General features: G+C 44.6%; 1 long non-coding RNA gene across 4 annotated transcripts in view; it reads left to right on the forward strand.

Moving 5' to 3' along the window:
• LOC149915450 (uncharacterized) overlaps positions 1 to 22,951 on the forward strand; it is a 49,722-nt gene that overhangs the window by 25,109 nt on the left and 1,662 nt on the right. For 3 of the 4 annotated variants that reach the window (XR_016458872.1, XR_016458871.1, XR_016458873.1), the window contains exon 3: positions 11,266 to 12,292. This is a non-coding gene — a long non-coding RNA (uncharacterized LOC149915450). Of the gene's footprint in view, positions 1 to 11,265; positions 12,293 to 22,951 lie in introns of those variants that run through there. The other variant, XR_016458874.1, reaches the window with a different exon arrangement.

Here is a 22,951-nt window from a genome sequence, read left to right on the forward strand (position 1 = left end):
TTGCAACAGCTGGCACCGAACGTAAAGCTGATGTGAAACTGCACTGGGAGTGCGGGCTGGATATCTGAGGTGTCCAGAGAAAGAGTTTTTGGATTTGTTTTCCGACATTGGGGTTCCTCTGAAAAGGTCACCGTTCCTCCTTCCCTTCCTGTCTGCTACAAACCCACTCCTTTGCCCCATATCATCAGTGCTGTGGCTCCCCACATTGCTGTTTCCCCCATCAGTCTTTGCCAGCCCTGGGAATTTCCCAGCCCCTCGGTCCTGCTGCAGTTTCAGTCTCTTCATCAGCACAGCAAGTACTTTGCTACTACAATAATGAGAGAAAAAGAAGCTAAAAACAATACTTTACATTTCAAATAACTCTTGACACATCCCTTGTCTTTTTCTAACAGAATGACAAGTGACTTTATCTTGAAAGGGAAGGCAGCCTTCTAGAGCTGTCTACGTTGTCAAAAAACATAATTTGTAAATTCTCTGATTACCTCTGTCACTGTTAGGCTTTTCCATCCTTTTTCATTCTCCTCTCCCACAGAAGTCTCTTCATATGCCATTTCCCAAAGTGCTGCACTTACTTTGAATATTTGTAGGAAAAAAAAAATGCCTGCCCGGAATGAATTAACATGCTGGCATTTCTCTCTTTCTCTGGTCCTGCATCTGGATCTTAGATAGAAGGTGAGCTAAAGAAATAATGAGACCTTTATAACTTGTTAAAAATAAAAGAAAAAAGAACATTAATGAGAGAGAATGACAGAGGCCCTGGAAGGAAGATTTGTTCAATGAAAGAATAACTAAAATATTTACTAATGAGAGGCAGAAGAGAAAGTAATTTAAAAGATTTAAAACAGTTGTGTGGTTATTTTATTCATGCCTTTTTCTGTTTTCATTACATGTTTCAATATTTGCCTACCTTTCCAGCAAAAGATTTACCTCAAGTGCGTACAAATTATCTGGCATTTGGCTAAGGACAATATGTCTAATTATGGCTCTAAAGACCTGAAATATTTTCGACTTAAGCTAAAAGTCAAACTCCAAAAAAAAAAAAAAAAGTAAAATTAATAATCCTTTTAATATTCATTCCCATGATCGTTTCTGTACACCTCAGTGCAAAAGATTAAAACAAGGGGATTGTGAGAGAAAGAAACAAGGGGAAGAGAGAAACATGGGCTTTGCCACATGGCATCCTGACACTGCAGAGCCATCTCCCATGCCCATCGTGCAGCTCAAAACGTGGTGGGAAACAGCTATTTATTATTTCTGTATCTCCTTGTCTCTGTTTCTTCTCAACACAATTAAATTAAATGGAGGTTATTAATTATTTTCCTCCGAGGGTGAAGAGGAGGAGCAGCTCCTCCAGGGGCTGCCAGCACTCAACCATCCCAGGGTGCAGGTGTGCTCAGCTCCTGGAGCAGAAAGGCACTGCCAAACAGAGAGCAGATGGCTCTGGTCAACAACTCGTTATTTCTATAATTCCATTTCTATAATTGGTCACCAGCTGTGATCTCAAGACTTAAAGAAACGGGCAAGGCTATGAAATTCCTTGCAGCGTGTGCTGGGTTATGGCAGTGTGCTGATTGGGTGCATCCAGCTGGGTGTACTCTACTTTGGGCTCCTCACAGAGCTGCTTAGATGTCCCAGGTGCTGCTCTGCAGCTCCTGGAGCCAAAACAAGCATCGGGACCAGCTCAGTCCTGTCACCTGGGGAGGCATTCAGATATGTGCTAAATGCAGCCCTACTGTCCTCATGTTGCTTTTTCCCCACCAACTTATTTCTTCTGTAGTTAAAAAGTCAGGGGACCAACCCTTTACGCCATCAGATAGGGATAGGACAAGGGGGAATATCTTTAAATGAAAACAGAGGAAATTTGGTTTGTATATTGGAAGAAATATTTTACTTAGAGGTTGGTGAGGTTCTGGCACAGCTGCCCAGAGAGGCTGTGGATGCCCCATCTCTGGAGGCATTCAGGGCAAGGTTGGACGGGCCCTGGAGAGCTTGGTCTGTGGTTGGCGACCAGCCCATGGCAGTGGGTTTGAAACTGTATGATCTTTAAAGTCCCCTCCGACCTAACCATTATGTGATTCTATGATTCTGTGATTTCCACAGCTTGTCGTCTTCTGGTTTCACTGTTTTCTTTATTTCACATCATATTATATCATATCATGTAGTGTCATGTACATGTATCATATCATTGTTTTTGTTATCATTTTATATCACTTTACATAATTTTATATCACTTTATATCATTTTACATTATGTTATATTACTTTATTTTACTCCCTTTTACTTTATACCATTTTCTGTTGTTTTTATTATTTTCATTGTTCTATTTTTTAGTATTTTATTTCTCTGCCTCCCCTTTTCTTGCATTGCATTTTGTCAGTACCATACCCAGCCTCCTTGAAGCCCAGCTCAGGTGATGAGAGCAGAGACCAGAACCATGTGGTGTGATTACCACTGGTATCACAGCGTGTGCTGGGCAGCACCTGTTATCTGCCCTCGTAGAGCCTGGGTTTCTTCCCTGCCAGCCCTATCACAAAGCCTATCTGTTCTCAGAGGTAGGATCAGCAGAGCAGGGGGGAAGATTTTATTTCCTGCTGGAAGCATCAGGTTTCATAGGTATTTGCCAGCCCATCTAGGCATGTCTAGTCTGTTTTTTACTTTTTTAGCGACAGCTGCTAAACTGAAATTGTTAGTAAATGCAGATCTGCAAAAAATGATTTTACCAGATCTGTTTAAAAGATGCCAAATGATTCATTTTAATGACATGGGATTAATAAAAAATAGCAAAGAGAATGAGAGGCATTATAGTAGGCATATCCAAAAAAAATAGAGCAGTTCTGCAGCTGATAGCAATATCAGAATGGGTCAGATTCTTTATCCATAACTTCTGATGGAGAGGAGATGCCAAAAGCTCTGCTAAGACAGAGCCTGGGCACAGCTAGAATTTCCTGCTGGTTTTCATTAGTAGAAGTGTCTCTGTGCATAGTTTTCAAACAAAACAGTGATGATCCCTTCTATGTACCTGCCCAAAATTGCTCACTACTATGAGCCCACTGAGATCAATATGTGGGAGAAGAGTCTCAATCTAATTCCAAGTTTTGTCAGCTCTTAACTTTCTGACACCATAAAAGGAAAAGCAGAGTTAAAATTGGAATTCCTACCCCAGGTCTTTACTTCAGCTTGCAACAAGAACTTTAATCAGGCATCTGTAAAGTAAAAATGCTCCAAAGTGAAAGAAAGCTTTATTCTGGGCATTACCATTGCAATGATTTCAAATGGGGGGGGGGGGAAGTGTAAATATTTTGCTTGTATTTACTGAATTTCCCTGATATATTTTTTTTCTGGTGTTAAATACTTGTTTGTCTTTAGTGCTACATTGCTTGCTGGAGTTCTAGTAGAGCCAGCATGTTGCAAAAACACGAGTAACAGAATTCCAAGGAGCATATCCTAAAACGTCTTGCAGTCCTGTAATGAGTCTGATGCATCATGAATCAAAAGTGCAAGCGGAATTCTTCCCTGGAGAGCCTAGCTGTTCAAGGAGAAGGAATTCACTGTGTCATAAGTAAAATATGTTTAATAGCTTGTTGCACTGTTTTCAAGCAACTCATTTAGAAAATTACAATATTTAAGCTGTGTTGCATTTTTAATCATTCTTATTCTGGCAAACATGATGTATTTCATATTGATTTTTAAAATAAACAAGCAAATTTTAACAAATGTAAAATTTCCCTGGGAAAAGTGACATTTTCCATTGTGTATTTCCAAATCATCCCAAAGAAAAGCACTTAAATAACTCAATAACACAAGAACTGAAGGCGAAGGAACAGAAGTGAAGCCTGAATACTATTTGGCCAAAGCCCAGAATTTGGTGAGGATGGTAAAGATGAGCATGGAGTGATGCAAACCTTCTTAATTTAGGCTTAATTATTCACAATTGACATGAAATGCATACGTTTAGTCATTTCTATCCTATATTCAGAGAGGGATTGAAAAGTGTAGAAAAATAATTATTAGCCCAATAATAAGAAGGACCAAGATGAGCTCTGTGTTACTTGGCATGAATCTGGATGCACAATGAGGCAGCTGAATAAAGATCTCTGTGTAGCAGCAATGGGGATGGAGGTGGCTGAGGGCAATGGTGGCTGGGCAACCAAACATCCCAGTATCCCACATCATTATCTTGGAGTTACCCAGATGAGAAGAAGCATAGAAACTCCACTCACCAGCAGACATCTTCTATGCTTTGATTTGGGTATAGAGTTGACGTTTTGGTCCTATCAAGAAGAACTGTACCATATCCCTGTTGCAGTGCAGTGGCATGTGGGGCAAGGGCTAAGGACTGTGCTCAGGCACGTGTTCTCTCTCCTTCTGTCCTTCCATGGAATCCCCACTTTTTATTTTAAATTAATTTTCTGAGGCAAGGAGAAAATGCTGCCTTCAATTTGTCCTTGTGAACAGCAGTTCTTTTCTTGATTGAAGAAATATTTTTATAACCTAAATGTGCAGGTTAAAGTAATTTTTTTGACAGGTAAAATACTTTGCAGTGGCCCATAGTCAATCTCTTCCAGTTCTACCTTCTAATTATTCCCTGCTGCTATCTCTCTGCTCTTCCTATCCAGCAGGCAAATAAAACTTTGCTCTCTGAATAATGCTTGAGGTGAAAGGGGCACTGGTCAGAAGTGGCTTGTCCTGGGCCACACAAGGAATCTGCTCTTGTGGTGAAGGACTAGACCAGTATGTCATCAGCATAATACATCAGCCATGAGGTTGGAATATTCCAAATTACTTCAGGCAAGTTCTGAAGTTGTGACATCAACCTTGTCCCCTGCTTAATCCAAGGCAAAGCAGGTGGAGGTAAGCCCAAGGTCATCATTTATCTCAGCAAGGAAACGCTAAGCTGAGCTGCAAAATTGTCCAACCCCACTCTGTCTTCCTGCCAGCCTTTGATAGGCAAATCTTCCAGCTCTAAAACTAACATGTCAGTGGTGTGGAAGAACACTGTTATCTTCTTATCAGGAAATAAGATGACAACCACAAATACCTTGGCCTGAAATACTCCGCTATCACCAGGGGTGAGCATCAATGTGATTCACAAATAATCTAATTTAGGTGAATAACAGGATTTGAATGTGGGAGGAAAACCCAACGCTCTGCTCAGGTGTGAACAGGACAAATTTCTTACATGAATGCAGTGCTAGGACAGAAAAAGCATACAACCTGCTTCTCTATAAGCACATCTGATGTGGTAGAAACTGGGAGGGACTAGGTCAGCAAAGCAGGTTCCTGTGCAACAGATACTTTTATAAAAATTGGGCATTAGTATTCCAAGTCCAGATCTTCCTTTAACATGCAAAATAATCTCTGCTGCCATGGGTGCTCTGTTTCCCTAAGTAATTCACTCATTCTCTGCTTCAGTCACAGCAGGTATAACTTCCACAGGGAATTTTCATTGTCAACATATTTAGGACTGTGATGTTTTTGAGATGGAAAATTTTCTTTTTTCTGTGTTTGTGTGTCCCCAGGTAAGCTGGGGAAGCCTTTAGAAACACCACGTAATGAGTACCTGCAGCCATTCACTCCCCCATCTCTCTCTCCCCAGAGTATTCAGTGTCCTTGTGCCTCTACCCAGATACATTGAAAAGAACAATTTTTCTTGTGACAAGTAAGGCAAAAAGTGTGAGTTTGTGTCTGACAGGTTCAGGGAGAAACTTGCAATGAGGCAATTAGACAAGGAAAGTGCTGATTAGAAGCACTGTCACCCATAGCAAGGCAAGAAATAAATTTTAAGTAGCAAGAAGAAATGGGGGGGGGGTGGGGGAGTGGAGAAATAGATGAAATGTTCGATAAAGCAACAGGTTGTAATAAAAACTTTTGTGAGTGACAAGGCCTGATGTCAGACTGTAGGCCTTCCAGGCCCTCTGGAGGCAGCCAGGCCTGGTCACCTCCCTTAGGCTGCATGCTGCCCTTGGTGGGCTGCTTGAATTTAGCAGCTTTTCATCCCTGCATTGGGCTGCCTGTCAGCAGCGCCTTGGAGAGCTGCCCTCTGTCAATCCAAGCTCCTGGAGATGTGTCTGTCTCTCCTTGGTTAGTAGCCATGTGGCTTCTCCTCTTGCTGGGTGCTCGAGGCCTCCAGGGAACCTGCACTGCCCAGTGTCTTTGGAAGTACTCTTGGAGAGTCACAAAGAAATGTGCTTTGTACAAATCCACCTGCCTTCAGGGTGGGTGGAAGGAAACCTGTGGCCCACCTGCTGCTGTGGCCACCAGCTGCATGCAAGAGGCCACCAGAGAGCAGCGAGCTGAGGGCAGGCAGGCTGCAGGGCGGGCATGCTGCTTCAGACTTGTTCATTTCCAGGAGGACTTTTTGTTCTTGCACACCCTGAGCGAGGAAGCAAATAACGCAGACCAAGCCTTCACTTGAAACAGTCTTTTTAAAATATATTTTCTGCACTTCAGTCTTTCTGGCAATTTTATGCAGCATTGAGTAGCTGTAACGTGGGCCTGTTGAAACCATTCCAGGCAATGTACAAAGGGCCGCCGACCACCCTGATCACACAGATGTATAACTGGATCTGCCTCACAGAGCGGTGACAACAAGCAGTAAAATATTAACAACAACATGGTAATAATAACATTATAGAATGCATTCATCTCTGGGGCTGTCACTGAGCTGCAGAGCCTGCCCAGAGCAGCCCTCAGCAAGCCACTGGCCTTCATGTGAAGGAGATGGCTGGGGAGGAGGCTGCAGGGTGGTTGGGACATTAAGGAACCCCCCTGGCAAGAAGCACTTGCTCTATGCAGACCATATAGAAGAAATACAGCATTTAACTTGCTATTCATTTGCACAACACCTCTTGCTTTTGTTATGAAGCATCCCCAACTGTGTAACTACACTCAAAGTGGAACCATGCTACCTGACCCTGAAGGGGGAAGCAGGTGCATACGGAGCTGCACGAGCAGCAAACAACAACACACAGCAGCTGTTTAAGGAGAGGAAGTGAGAAAGTGCTCTGCCACTTATGGAATTTAGGTGAATGGACTGTAATTACCCAAATATTTATGGGTTCTCTTTATTGTATGAGTCACTGAGGGCTTGTGAGGGGGCAGACGATTTCCATTTTGTTTAGGGCAGAAATATCCCTGGAGACCAGGCTGATCTATGAAGCTGCCATATCAAACCCTCCTAGGAAAGGAAAAAAAAAAGATAGTGCATTTATTAGTCAGCTCACATTGGACTGTTCTGTATAGAAAAGGAAAGAACTCAACTGAAAAATGCTTTTAAAACCACAATTCCATAAGCATCTGTCTCATTTCAAGTACGGCTGGGGCCTTTCTGTCTCCTGCAAGAGAAGGAGAGGGTGAATTCAAATGATCTTCAGCTCTGGAGTGCTGAAGGGGAAAAAAAAGTCGTTTCCAAACAGCACTGTATCCCTGCAGACAGTGACCAGGCACAAATAAACTCCTTCAGGGCACCGCATCCCCCAGTGTCTAAGTCCTTCCTCAAATGACTTGCTTTGCTTTCCTTCTGTTGTCCCTGGGGCTGAGATCAAAACTGCTTGATTGAACCAGAAAGGAAATAGTGATTCTTGGACACTGGGCAAAGGGAGAAAGAGGAAAAGGAGAAGGTGGATAAGTGACATTAGTCCACATCAGTCTCCTTCTGTGTCCTCATAACTGAGAGATTTCTGCAGGAGTCCCTGACCCATGCAGAAGATTTGGGATGCTTCAATGGGCCCCTGAGGAGACAGGACATAGGGACTGGAAATGCCCCTTCCCACTCTGTCAGCTCTCAGCATGATGGGCTCGTGGGGAGAGGTGCCTATCGCCCGCATTCACTGGAGCTGAATCTGCTCTGGAGCATCCCCTGGGTGAGGATCCACTGCCTGGATCTCAGGCTGCTGTCCCCACCATGGCACCAGGGCCAGGGCAAGGGCAGGAGGGGAGGGCCAGCACAGCACAGTGCCAGCAAAGCCCCATGTGCAAGAAGCGCTGGGCTCTGGCATTGTTGAATCTGAGGATCAACATGAGAGGGAAATGGAGAATAAAGAGCAGTAAATGAGCTGGATTAGAGGAGCTGTTTTACATAGCCCTTCATTTAATCCTTTGCTTTCCTGTCATTGTTTAATTGGTTTAGCTCTTGTACTTTTAATGCTGCCGGCAGAAAGAGCCAACCTCCTCTTTTCCTCCCCTTTTTGTGATTTTCCTTTCCTCTCTTTGCATCGCACGATCTAATCCCATTTCTCTTTCTCTCTCCATTTCTGTCCCTATCCCTTGTTCTCCTTCTCTCCTCCAGCTTCTTTCTCTCTCTCTTCAGGTCCCTTATTACTCAAGCAGCTTTTGTTAGCGCTGTCAACTGCATCAGCGTGTAAGTGAAATTGTACTGTAAGTGAAGTTAAAAGTATTTCTATGGTGGGATATTTAATCATTTGAATCCTTGATAGGAGCAGCTCTTTTTATTTTCACTAGCTATAAATCCAGGCTCTATCTAATCTCTGATCTCGACGAGGAGAGAATTAACCAACAGAGTGTGTGACTAGAAAGGAGAAGGCTGGAGAAAAGGGACCACTTTATCTGAGTGTGGAGTGGAGCAGCATAGGAATAAGGCAAGGAGCATTTTCCAGCTCCCTGCCATTCTTCTCTTTGCCTTTCCCTGAATCCAGCTTTGTTCCCCCTCCCCTAACACTCTAGCAGATTGAAAATGCTTTTTTCCATTTGCAGTTCATTCTTTCCCCCCTTTAGAGATTAACACTTCCATGGTGTGGGGAGGAGATGCATTGCAGCCCACAGAGCATGGGCTCAGGAACCAGGAATCTCACATCACCTCCAGCTTGTGTGGGGCTGAACTGGCTCCAGGTGTGGATGGAAGCTGGGGACTAAACTCCACCTCAAGGAAACCTCAGCCATGTTTTGGATCTCAAAGTGGGCCTTCTGTTGGCCTGCTGTGGTAGAAGGCTGCACAGAAGGACCCAATTCTTATCACCTGAGGCTGCCTAGGGGAGGTAAGAGCCTCACATGTTATCATTGCTCCAAAGCACAGTGCCAGGTACCTTTCTTCAGCCCAGTGCCAGGGTCTCTCTTTATGCAGTAGAGCCATCCACCCTACCACTACAGGTTAAGTCTTTCTCATGTAGAGTGCTGGATGAAGGTATCACACTCAAATCTCTTCTTTTAACCTCTTGTTTTGTGCCCAGTTACGTAGGATGTTGACAGCCCTGCAGCTTATTCTCTAATCCACAATCTCTTGCTTGTACCCAGCACATCTCTATCAGCTGAGGAGTATAATGGAGAGCTGAAATGTTTGGCCAGATTTAGGGCATACATTTTTTTTCTCAGATATGCTGATTTAGGGAAAGCAAAGCATTCTGTTGAGATGTATTAATTGTGATGAAGCCCTACACAGATCATTATCATCTCAGGAAACTTTCCTGCAGGGTTACAGGGACAATGGTTAAGAGGAAAATGCACAGACCCATAAGTGAGGAAGGTGTGAAGTTCCAGGTAGCTTTGAGATAGGGCCACCAGAAAGCAGCAGCACACAACATAGATCAAGGGGGGATGGGTCAGTGGCTATAAGGATGAGAATGCTCTACTGGTTGTCCATACACTGCTTAGCTCTTGCCAATGTTTTAAGCTCTTCTTAAATCCCAAAGCCCAAGATCACCATGCAGGGCATTGTAATCTGATTATGCAGAGCATATATATATCAATATTTACCTGGAGGATGAAGAGTGCTACAGACACTTACATCATGATGCAGTCTCTTGCAAGAAACAGCCAGGCTGCTCTTTCTCCTCCTCTTCCTACCTTCAGTTTACCATTTCACCTCTTTTATTTCTGTGGCCTGCTTGTTTGCAAAGTCACCACAGGAAATAAGACTTGCCAAAGAAATACAGCAACTCTGATGACTTGAGCTTCTCCCCCCTCCTCGCTTTCAAGAGGTGCTGGGAGTCACGCACGCTGCCAGGCAGTGCTCTGCAAAAGTGGACGATCCGTCACTGTCAACAAGCGGTGTGGGAGGAAGCAAGGGGGATGCCGAGTTTGCACAGAGTACTCATTGCACAGTGAGATGCACACAGCTGTTCTGCTCCCAATGTAAATACGGACAGCCCCATTCATCACTGGCCTTACTTCCTCAGCACATGTCCAGGGGAGAGGGATGATTTAGTGCCTGCAGCTGGAACAAGCACTATGTTTCTCTAAAACAGCAGCATTTAAAAATTGGGAATGTTCTGCATGTGTGTTTTGTGATTCTGTGGAGAAGGGAGGAGGTGGTGTTTGAAGCTGTGGGCTGCGGAAGAGGTGAGGCCTTGCAGGAAACCATTAGCCTTCACTGTTTTGCTCCTCTCATAGGCTCAATTCACTGTGAACTTCACTACGGTAGCTCTGGGAATCTTTGGCTGTGGAACAGGGTGAGCCCAGGCTGTTTGCAGTCTGTATGACAGGTGAAATACAACAGGAGAATTTAATAGATGAACTGGAAGGAAGAATAGGAAGCTCCAGTATGAATGGAGTTGATCAACAATCACGGAAGGGTCCATCATGTCTGTGAAGTGAGGGACAAGGTCCCATGAAATTAGTTGGGTCAACAGTGGTGGACATATGAGTCATCCATGCAGGCTTACCCTCAAGTTTTCCTCTACCAGTGAAACACTGCTGGGTTCCATCTCATCCTTCCCTGCCGAGGGTTTTCATTCTCCTAGGAGAGCAGAGATGTAATGGCATCATCCTAAGAGATGGAAATTGGGAACATGTTTACTGGGGGCAGACAGGGTCTGTGCAGAGGTGCTGGGTGCTCAGTGCTGGGCAGGACTACAGAGGTGGTGATTTTACTCTTAGGTGGCTGCATCTCCCATCAATGTCCTGTAACCACAGACAGTAGATGGGGGAACAGAAAGGGGCAGCCCTTATCTCCCCCTGCAGGAGCTCAGATTTCCCTCCTGCCACACTCAGCCATCAGTGCTGTGGCTCACCAGCCTTGCCTATGCCTGGCATTTGCTTTAGTCCACCTTGCAGGCACGCTTCCATGCCGGGTGTGTGGTTTGCTCAGTCTGTGCTAATTACGCCCTTGACATATGCAGCAGAACTGCTTGTGTCTATAACAGCACAGAGGTGAAGGAGGTTAATTAACTCAGAGAAAGGAAGCTGAGCGTCCCTACATAACACCCCCTTCCATATGCATTAGTTTTGAAGCCTGGAGACAACGTTTAACCAAACACAGCCCATGACTTAACTAACTTTCTTGTTTCCTCCCTCTCTTCCCTGTGTTACCAGTGTTGCATAGATGGATGGGGATGAAGATAGTGAAAAGCTCACCGAAATAGCAGCCTCTCCTGGGAAGATACTCCTCATGGACAAGTGATCAGCCTTTCCCCCATAGTGCAGGTACCGGGCTGCAGAGAACACAGCAGCACACTATCCTGGCTGCTTCAGCTTCTGGCATCCCTCTCTGCACCCACTGCGATGGGAATCGCTGTACAAGGTGCCCATCCCTCACTTCAAGCCTGCATTCCTCCTCCCCACCACTCTCAGCTTCCATCAGCATCTTGCAGTGCTGTCCTTCCTTTTTGGCCTACTGGCAAGGAACAAGGAACAAGTCCATCCTGGCATATAACCACCGTGCAGAGCAGTTGCCGTCCCCAGCTCCAGCACCCTGCAGACAGAACTTCCTTGGAGCTGTGCATGATGTGTTTTTGGTTGCAGAGTTCATCCTAGAAATGCATCGGTCTGGGGATTCCTACAGCCACGTGGGACCTGATCGGATAATGAAAATCTCATCTGCAGGTAAGAAGCATCACTTTGCCATACAATGCGACCACGTGCACAAATACAACATGGACATGCCTAGGTTGAGCTGAGCGTGCATTTCTTGGGGACTAAATCTGAGAGAAGGAGCTGCTTGGCAGAGTGGCAACTGCTTGGCAAGCAGGCCCCTGACTTCTGTTTTCTGTTAACATCCGACCTTGAAGGACTCACTGTCCTTCCTCCTCCTCTTCACCCCTCTCACAGCCCATCCCCCTCCCCCCAGCACACCTTATCTATTACAGCTGTAAATCCTTTGCAGCCAGCCCTGCTGTCTCTCTGTTTGCACAGCACCTTGTGCAGCGGGTCTTACAGGTGCTGCTGGAATATCAACAGCAATACAACTTTAATTATAAACCCTGCCAGGAGATGGGCAGCACAAGCATACAGGTTTGTGTCTCAATCAAGAGACTCCACAGGGGCCACCTTCTCGGTGCAGCCCCATTTTAGTGTCTCAATCGGGCGGCTGGTAAGAGAGGCTACTTATGCTCCTCTCTTTCTGCTGTCAGTAATTATAGGTCTCCCAGGAAAACTGGCCTGAGAGTGGAAATTTTATAAAGGTTTTAAAAGATTTTATTAGAAAGGATTTGGTTTCTGTGCAATTATTAGTTTAACAAGGCACTTCGCTCACCTTCTGCAATAGAACTGTTATTGATCACACTGCAAAAGGAAGACCTAGTGAAAAATTACAGAGACAGAAGCATAGTCTCTACGTAGATGAGAGGTATACCAGTGTGTATTTATACATTGTCATTGAAATGACCTGAATGTGTGCACAGATATAGCTACCTCTGTATGCACATATATACACACATACCATGGGTGGAAAAAGCTAATAGGTATCGATTATATAGATGTGTCTGTCCTATAGGGATTTATTCATCTTACTGTCAGCAATTGATAACATGGGCTGATAATCTGAGGATCGAAAGTACCTGCAGGCACCAGACAGCCTGGAAATCAACAGGTTTCTACTGCTTTCTGTCCTCTTTGCAGTTTCAGCCACCTCTGCCTCCCAGGAGGACCGTGTGGCTCAATGTGGGCTTAGGGCTGTGGTCCTGCAGTAAGGTAGGCTTTCATTCATGGTCAGAGGCTGCTGTGAGCCCAGAGGCAGGGAGAGCAGAGCTGCAGAGATTCAGAGGGTGAGGTGCTTGAAATCTTCTCGTGACAAATGTCATGTACAGAAATTATGATTATTCCTTTTCATTTGCAAATTTTGCTGCTGCTTGTGATCCATAATTTGATCAGAGAAGATTCTGGAAGGAGGGGTTTGGTAGGTTCTGAGAAACAACTGTAAACATCTGACTCCCCTCATAACCCCTTCTTGCCCTAGCTGCAAATTTCTGCTCTGGTCTCCTGACCTGAACTATCCCTTCTGTGTGCTTTGCCCATCCAGCAAGTGCCTGGTGCTCCCAGCTCCTCATCTTTCCCCTCTGGATGGCAGCCTGGTACCAGCAGCCCATTGCAAAGGCTCTGACTCATGGCTGTGCTGAGCACCTGCTTGGTAAAGGCAGGAGGGGATAAAGCAACTTAGAAAGGAAGAGATAGAAATCTTTGCTGCTTGCTGATGCTAAACTAGCTCCATTTGCAGAACAGCAGGACTGTGTCCAGGTAGGCTCTATCAGTCCTATGGTCTTTCTCACGTGAAAACTGGAGTAATGGAAAGATAGGAACAAAATGCTATTGAAAACCATGCTGGTGCAGTGGGGAAGGGATGGCTGCAGCCTCTGCTCAGTCTGATATTCCTGCCCATGTACCCCAGCAGGCAATGCCTCGTGACATGTGGGGATGGAGGCAGCACTTTGGCCAGCAAATCCATCACCACTCATTCCCATGGCACTGGGCTTTTCCCCTTTCACCTGAGCCTCTTTTCCTCCCTGCTCCTGCACTCCTCTCCTGCAGCAAGCGACTCAGTCTGTTTACAGAGCAGGAAAGCTAATAGAAACCAGGCGGAATTCGAGCCTCTCTGGGACTGCTTTACACACTGACAAAATCATTCTTTCCTCCCTGCGTTAAATATTCATGGCACTCAGATTTTTAGATATAAGGTACATTTTGTTTCTAAATGCATTCATCCAAAATAGGTTCCTCAGCACTGAAGTTTTCCACCCACCTTCAGAGAAAAAAATAATAGGGTGTGTGCCCCAAAAGTAATACAGTCTGACTTCATTTCGATCATGTCTCTTTTGGGGGTTGTTTTGATCTGGGAGCAATTTTGCTGTGATATTTATGGCCTGAACTGCTATTTGTACAATGTCAGCTTCTGTGTACACGTGAGTGTGTGTCCCTTGTACAAATAACACGTCAACATCTCCATGCTTCCCAGCTTGTAGTTAAACCCATAAAACAAGATGCTTCAACAAAAGCCCCATATATTGCTGCCATTCTGAATATTTGTAATTTTGAGACAATATTTACATAGACTGTTAAGGCTAAGCTCCTGGGCCCACTGACAGACCACAGGCAGCTGAAAGCACGATCTGTGTGCTGCAGTTTAGTACTAAGCAGGAAAAGAAAAAAAAGCCAAAAGTACAAGCCAGATGAAAAGAGAAGGATTATGTATTAACAGACACATAAAGCAAACAGCAGAGAGAGAACCAAGTGAAAAATCATTTTATACAAAGCAATGCTGGAAGAGAACTGCATTTGGGCAGGAGCTTTCAGGGAGGTGTTTGCAAGTGGGGCATCATCTGTGCCCATATCCCCACCTTTTTATTGCAAACTAATGGCTAGATTTTTCAAAGACCTCAGCTCCAGAGCTGAGATATGATCAATTCTTCCTTCATGAAAATGTCAATAAAAAACTATCAGAAATTTGGTGTTCTGCTCAGATTTGCTGTTGATTGTGGTCTTGTTGTTGTTTAAAAGCCCGGCAATGTTACAAGTTCATGTTGGTTTCATTCTCTGCAATTGATCTGTGCTTACACAGTGGACAAATTGAGATATTGCAAAAACGTTGGGAAAATGTCCATCCACTGCTCTTCTGTTTTTGAAGAAGAAAGCAGTTTGGAAGTACAGTCGTGGCTCAGGAAAGCTGACAGCATCAGACGGTACCAGCCATGTGGTAGGCTGCCCATGTTCTTGTCTCATCCTCCCCTCCAGTGCTTCTTATGTGTCAAACAAAGGTGGCATGAGGGCTAGGAGATAATCTCCCACGCTAACAAACATTTAGGGAAATTCTCATCTCTTGTTCCTTGCAGACTTCTCCCTCTGTGTCTCTGAGCAGAGGGGCTGGTTCCCATGGCAGGAGCCTTGGTCAGTTTACAAAACCAGGAAGAATGATGTGATTTCAGAGTCTGGAAACAGAAACAAATAGGGAACGGATGTCAACCTGAGCACCTTCAGAACTAGGCTATCCAGGAGCTGGGTCCAAACAAAACATTTAAATAGGGGGAGTTTGGTGGTGTCACTGCCTATTGGGGAAGATCCACCAAATTGCAGTGCAGGGGTATGAAAGGTCATCATGATCCATACCACAGAAACCACAATCAAATTAGCACTAATTGTAAATTGCAGCTGAGAGACCAAAGACTGAATGGGGCATGAAGATTGTACTCCACGTTCTCCTCAGGGCTCTCAAATCAGCACTAAAATAACTTACATTAAAAAGAGAATAACTCTTCTTTCCAAGTTCTTACATATTTTAAAATCTGCAAGTCAGTCATATCACACCCCCATGCAGGGAATGGTGTTTCATCAATATTATGCATTTGCAGTGTGGTGGAAAGCCCCAGCCTGAAGTCTCACTGAAGTAGGTGCTGTACAAAGTCATCATTTCTTTCAAAATAAGCTCACAGCCCACGCGTATAACAACTGCACCACGCATCAGCAGTGTTTCTTTTTTATTTTTCATGGTTTCCATCAGATTTGGTTTAAAGCAAAATGCTCCAGGTGTGCAAGGCCACAAAAAGAGTTCCATAGCTTCCAGTACATCTGACCTCCTCCTTGTAGTCCCCAAGCTTATAAAAGGAGGGAATGACCCCTATTAAAGACACATCATTCCAGAGACAAAAGGCTTTGGAGGACAAGGCAATTTGATTTAAGCTTGCTTCCTGTTCGGTGCAGTCCTCATCATTTTCCTGGGTTATTTACTGGCAATAAACCATCACCCAGTGTTTGACGCCTATCGTCCACGAGGCTCTGAGTCCTGCTGTGATTTCCACCTACACATCCCTTCATTGAAAGCCACTGAGTATTTCCTTTCAGTGGGCTGACATCACCTGCAAAAAAAAGTGGATCTTATTTCTAGTTTGAGTTTCTCTGGCTCTGTCTCCTACCCCTTTGTTCTCTGTGTACCTTTTTCTGAGACAACAAGGAGGTTGGCCAGTTACCAGTCTGGATTTGCTCCCTATGATAACGCTCACACACTAAAATCTACAGTTCCACTTCCTTCATGTTTCAGATTATCCTTGTAGGAGGGCAAATCCCCTCTAATGTGTACAGCTTTCATGGCCCTCATCCCAGGCTATTTGTCTACCTTTCCTCTAATGCCAACTCATCTCAAACATTGGGAAAGGTTGCCCATTTCCTTTCTTCCCTGGTTCTGTAATAGCACCACACTCTCTCTTCCACTGCTGGCACTCTCATGTTATGGAATCTGCCTTTATATACTAATATAAAACCTGCTAAGCTCCAAGTTACACTTGTGGACATCATTGATGTGTCCATTTCCAGAGGGAAAAGCAGTAGGTCTGTTCTAACTTACAGAGATAGCAATGGCTTCTGGATGAGGCAGGTTTCACCGTAAGAGGGAGCAGAGACAAAATGAACTCATTACTGCTTTCACCAGTGCAAGGTATTAAAAGAATTTAACTGTTTTAGTGCAATTGGCCTTTTTCGTTATGTATACAGCCTCCATGATGGACGAGTCGTTAAAAAATAAATACAGAAGTAATGATGGTAGCAATCACAGAAAGCAATTTTCAGATATAATAAAGAGTCTCCTGGATGTGTACAGCCTGTGCTACGCTATTGATTTCTTCTTTTCTTTATTGCACTTCACTCCTCTCAGTTCACCAAAGCCCCAACCCTGGTGCTGCCTCGCCTGCCCGCCAACAGCTCTGACGAGCAGCCATGAATTATTAACATGCAGGAGCCCTTTAATTGGATGAGCTGCAATTAATAATTTATTGGAGGTGCTTGTAGAGGGAAGGAGGGAGGGAAAATGGGGGAGATGCTGTTGCTGAGGGTTGGGCCTGGGAGCAAGTGAGAAGCGGAGATATTCTAGTTGCAGTTCCCAGAGTGATTGCTGTGTGCTTGCTTGCAAGAAAACTGGGCAGCAGTTAGCAAAGACCAGGCCAGAAGAATGAGACAGGCTTGGGGAAGCGTGACCCAAAACTTGCAGTGCTCTCAGCCTGTGGAATATATGGCACCATGCCTGGAGCTTGCAACATGTGGAGCTCACAGCAGGGCAGAGCTCCACGATGTGCCCATCTCCTGTGTTCTCAGCCCTGGCACCTCCTTCCTGCCCTGATTCCCCTCCCTGTGAAGGATGCTGGAGCACAGAGGAGTAAGCATGAGGGAGTGAAACTTCTGGGTTCCCAAACCACCACTCACACAGCTTTCGGGACTCCAACAACAATTGAATACCACTCTTCTGTGCACTTCCTTGCTGGCTTCCAGCTGACAGGCAAGGCCACAGACCATTAATGTTAATTAATATTTACATTACGGTTGTGCCTGGAGGGCTGAATCAGATTCAGGTTCCCAATGTGTGATACATCCTACAAACATATTGAGGATCAGGTCCCCTCTTGTGCTACTTGGTACACAAGCATATACAAAGACACATTCCTCTGCTTATAAAGAATCTTTTCCTTTGGCTTTTCATAACTTGTATTTTTATGGCTCCAGTAAAGAAGCTTTGAAAGCTATTAAAAAACAATACAACAAAAAACAACACGAAGAAAAGAAAATAGGAAATGCAAAGCAAGATTGAGTGCACTGGGAGTTGCAGGAATGACAATTTCTTATCAATTTCTTTATTGAGCCCCTAATGTGCAGATAAAACAAGCATAACAGCCCTGGCACACAGAGACCCTTACTGGATGCAAGGCAGGGAGAGGTTACTGGGTCATTTAGCCACTTCAGAATACACATCATTGCCAAATTACTTGTGACTGTCTCTGCTCTGACCTTAGAAACAGAAAATATGTGACCAAAACCCCTTTTCCTGAAACACATCCCGTGCATTCATGATTTCAGTATGCCCAAAGACCTGAAAATCTGCCACAGCATTTGTGGAGAATGAGGCTGTTTGCCCTCTGTGACTCTTCAACACCCTAAATAGGAAGACATGCTTTTTGGGAAAGCACACACACAAAGTTTGTCAAATTTGTGCCAGTTTTCCCATGATGAGGAAGTTGTGGGAGCATCCAAAATCAACAGTGCCCATTCCAATTTCACAGGATCATAGAATCACAGAGAGGTTTGGGCTGGAAGGGACCTTGAAGGAGGACCCACCATGGGCAGGGACACACTCCCCTACATCAATTTGCTCTCTTCAATACTTGGATGCTGTGCTTTTCCTCTTGGAAAAAAACAGTCAAGCTGGTTTGTGGTGTCAGTTTTCTCTCCCCACATCCACCTGGGACATCTTTCCTCAGCTTTTGCCACACCACTATTGCTTCATCCAATCTGTGCATCTTCCACCTACTCTCTTGTGTCTTTAATTAACCTATATTGTACCTCTAAGCACAGGCTTGGAGCCAGAGTAATAAGTAATTTGCATAGTCTTGTGAGTGTAGATCTGCTCTAAATCTCAAACCTCCTTCTCCTCCAGGTTTCCTCTGTGAAATAAAGGTAAGCATGGCAACATCTGTATTCTGGCTCAGCTGCTTCCATTAGCAAGTTGGGCAGGTGGGGCCAGGCTTTCACCCTCTCCCATCTGCTACAGGGATGTAACAAGGCTTTGATTCACTGAAGGGCTCATTCTCCAATGAAAAATACCTGAAAGTTAGCACATCTACCAGGAGCCTTAAAGATAAACAGGGCCTTAAATCCTTTGCTGAACTAAAACATAAACAAATGCATGGACCTCCAGGCTCTAAGGATCAGGTCTGGCAGAGAGGTTCGAGGGAGATTAGTTCTTATCTGTCCCGAATGGTCTAAGTAATAATACAGCTCTTATATTATAAGCTGCTCCCAAGGGTAGGCCAGCCGATATTACATGAATTCAAGACATGAGCAATGCCTTGCTCTTTCATTGCCTCTGATTTTCCTGCGCCTTCAAATATCATTGCATCAAAAGATATTCTCATTTTATTTGTTCTAGAATTATTGGCCATACAGATTAACAATTTGGCTGGAAGAGATCCAAGTTCTTTAAAGTTTCCCAATTCTGTGGGTTTTTTTTTTTTGTTTTTTTTTTGTTTTTTTTTCTGAAGGTTTAATCCCACAAACTCCACTGTGGTGAAACCTGACTGAAATTTAAAAAGAGGCTGAGGATAAGGAATATGAGATGGATTTCTCCTACAGAAGGAATTCAGTCTCCATGTGTCTCAGTTTCCCCAACTATTCAAGTGCCTTCTGAAAATCATCTCCCATCTTCGCAGTGGGAGTCTGAGCCTTAATGAAGAGGTTCCACACTCTGCAAATGAGAGCCACTATATGGCCACTCGGAGCCTTAATGTTGTTATTGGAATACCAGGGGGACCCGTTCAGATCAGAGTATCATCTTTAAGAGAGCGTTGTGGAATCCCTCTGCTCCCGCAGGTTAACAGCTGACCTTTTAATGCTACATCTGCACAGTTTGATACAGTGCAAATGTGTTGATCATTTAATATGGTAAACAGAGACAGAGTTTGGTAGAAAATTATGTTCTTTTAGCTGTGACCCAGTGTCTATTCCCCTCCTTTCCTTTTTAGCAGTAAGCAGGCTCGGGCTATGGAAGGCTGGGTTAAGGATTCCCCTGAGCCAAAAGTGTGGCCACACAAACACTTTCTCCTGTGTAAAAGCTAATTAAAAAATTCTTGCCTCTGGCTGCCCTCTGGTTGCAGCTCTTCACCCTCTCACCTGTACATTTATCTGGGGGTTATGCTGCAAAGCTCTTCACAGAAATGATCCCTGCTTAAAAACTACCAAACCTCTGCCACTCACACTATGCCTGGTCGCTTCAGGAAAGAAACCCTTTGTAAAAAGGACATTGCCAATGCACAGCATGGATCTAAATGCTCTTGTCTAGAGTCCTGCTTGCCCCTTGTTCTGCTCCTGTTTGGGAAATGTGCCCAGACAAAGCAGGTCTTCTTGATATTTGTGTGCAGGTAGGCAGTGTGCCTCCAGAAGTAAATTTCAGACTGCTCATGCAAAAAGAAGTTCCTGCAGGCATCTGCAAATGAACAGCAGGAGATGAATGCCCCAGGAGTGCCTCCGCTTTGTGGGGTGATATGTAATCCATTACACAGGCTTCTTTCATGGACCTTTTCCCCATCCACATACAGTGTTGATGTTACTCAATAGCTTATGGCTATGAGGGATGCACTGGCTGATAAAAGATGGAGCTTTCCTCCAGGTGATGGTGTACAGGATCTATTCCTCCTATCATAAGATAGGTGCTGTAATGAATGGGTTTGGCATGGCTGATCCATCACTGGGCAGAGTGTGACACTAGCTCTGGGGCAGCAGTCAGTCTGCTTTGTGGCTCTGGGCCCTGCTACTGCCCACTGGGACAGCCCTCATCAGTTATGTTCAGCTTGGGAATGGAAGATTGCCAGTGCTGTCCACAACTGAGGCCAAACTGTCCATGTGACAAGAACCACAGTCCTCAAATTGCAAGTTCAAGGGGACAGATCTGAATCTCAGGCTGCCCTTTTTCTAAGCAGACCAGACTCTGAGCTTGGGCTGCTCTGAAATCACATCACTGATTGCAGCAGGTGATGCTTGGGACCTTCTGCATTCTCCTCTTTATGAAGAGCCAGTTTCTGGAATCAGGTGCTATGAGATGGCTGGCTGGCTGGCTGACTGGCTGGCAGGAAGGAAGGAAGGAAGGAAGGAAGGAAGGAAGGAAGGAAGGAAGGAAGGAAGGAAGGAAGGAAGGATAGAGAGATGGATGGACGGATGGATGGACGGATGGATGGATGGATGGATGGAACAGCTTGTCCTCAGTGTAGACCATGGAGTCACTTCTGCCCAAATAAATGTATATACTGTATAGACTGACTAAGCAATTCAGTACCAAGGGGATATTGTTTCCTACCGTGAACCACCTCTCCATTTGGAACATCCACAGTGCATCTGTACTCCATTACAACTAGAACTGTCTAAGTAGAGTATGAAGAAATATGCAGTAATTAGCAAAAAGAAAGAGACAAAGGAGGGCAAGACCTTCCAAATAGGTGCCTTTCTCTCTCAGAGACTGTAGGCATCATCACAGAAATGGAACCATGGGAAATCTCTCCCATCCCATTGCAAAGAAGCAAAAAGAGATGCTAGATCATAGTAGCCCCCAAAGCAGTTTTTAACTGAGCTAAGCCTAAGCCAGGTGCCTTTGCTCTGATCTAAATTTCACCTATGTTGGTCCAAACAGCTTGGTTCCCATCCCAGTAGAACCCTTTCAAAGGGAAGCAATGTGGTCCCAAATCACTCCCTGGAAATGAGGAGGGAATTGTTCATATGCATGTGTATGAGGAAGAAGAAGTTTCAGCAGCTCATCATAATGCTGAATGTGGAAGAGAAAAAAATTCTATCCACTGAAGCTTCAGTAGCAAGAACAGAGTTCATTTCTCTTCAGCCCTGGGGAGTGAAATGTATTCTGCTCACACAGGCCACTTCAGCATCTTTTTTTGTTTTTATCTTTCCAACGTAGGAGAACAAATTTAACAATGAGATTCCGTTTCTGTTTCCTACATGTGGAATAATTAAATTTGCATCTCACTCTGTAGTTGGATCTGCTGTTTGAAGAGGAATGTATCAATTGGACATGAGCCCAATGTGTTCTGCTCTGCAAATAAGGCAGTTTGCAAAAAAACAAGGCATAATCTCTCACCCAGGCAATAATCACAGGAAAATCATCCCTCACTGACAGCTCTCTTCAGGGCTTGATTCATATTCTTGCTGGTCCAAGAGCATGAGGGAGAGGGTGTAAAGGAGCAAACTTTTAGCATCTCCTTGTGGCAACCTTCAACAGGAAAGATGTGGGTTCCAGATACGGGACTGAATGTTACTGCTGCAGTCATAAGGCAGAGCTCTGATCTCCTGCAGGCAGGTTTCACAATACAAAATCCCTCACCCGCTGACATAAGACCCTTTCAAAGCCCCTAGAAACCACAGGAAACATTCCCAATGATTTTGATCGAGTTTGCATGAGGCCAATGAAGATGGATTTTCAGTAGAACTACAGGTCTCCTTATCAGCAGTTTGTTACCTGTAGAAGGCCTTGGTGCTCAGCACTGTATGCTGAATCACTCAGAAAAAAACATTTTTGCCATCCTCCATTCGCTGATAGATATCCCTCACTTCCCATGACCATCAGGCTTTCGAGTAATAGTCTCCCTGTCATTTCCTCCCTTCCCCATACATACTGCAATTCTTCCTTTGCCTTCTCCACACCAGACCCCTTTTGAGGCCATTCTTTTGTCCAGAAGGAGGGAAGGAAAATGTCAGAGCAGGAAGAGAAGACACAAACTGTTGAAACCATTTTGGATCTGGTACTGGCTGGAAATGAATAGAAGTTTAATTCAATCAATCAGAGTCAAACTGCACCTGCCCCAGTTCATCTGAAACTCTTCAGATTAAATACCTTATTCTAAGTGGAAATTAATTGAGTTTGTCGAATGCTTCCTACTGCATTAAACACACTCTAGGTCAGGAAAAGAACAGAAATAAAGACAATAACAATCTTTTATAATTGAAAGGCTTTTAGCAAAGCTGGCTGAAGCTTTTGATTTTCCTTTCTCTAATGCTCTACTATATAAGCCTCCATTTGAAATGCATCTCGCTGGAGACAGCTTTGATTTGCCTGTCCCAGGTACACAGACAGACAGCTGTAGTGGGCTGCAGGTCCAGCTCAGCCAGCCCAGCCTGCCACCTGTCAAGTGAGTTTCTCCTTCTGTAGGCAGAGGTTTGTGTTTCTCCAAATGAAAGGATAACGATCTCCCAACCCATCCTGCAGTGCTGGTCATGAAACTTGTGAGATGTTCTTCAGGTCAGGTGTCCCTATTGC

The sequence above is a fragment of the Phasianus colchicus genome, chromosome 19 (assembly GCF_987193195.1).
Source record: "Phasianus colchicus chromosome 19, bPhaCol1.hap1.1, whole genome shotgun sequence".
NCBI lineage: Eukaryota > Metazoa > Chordata > Aves > Galliformes > Phasianidae > Phasianus > Phasianus colchicus.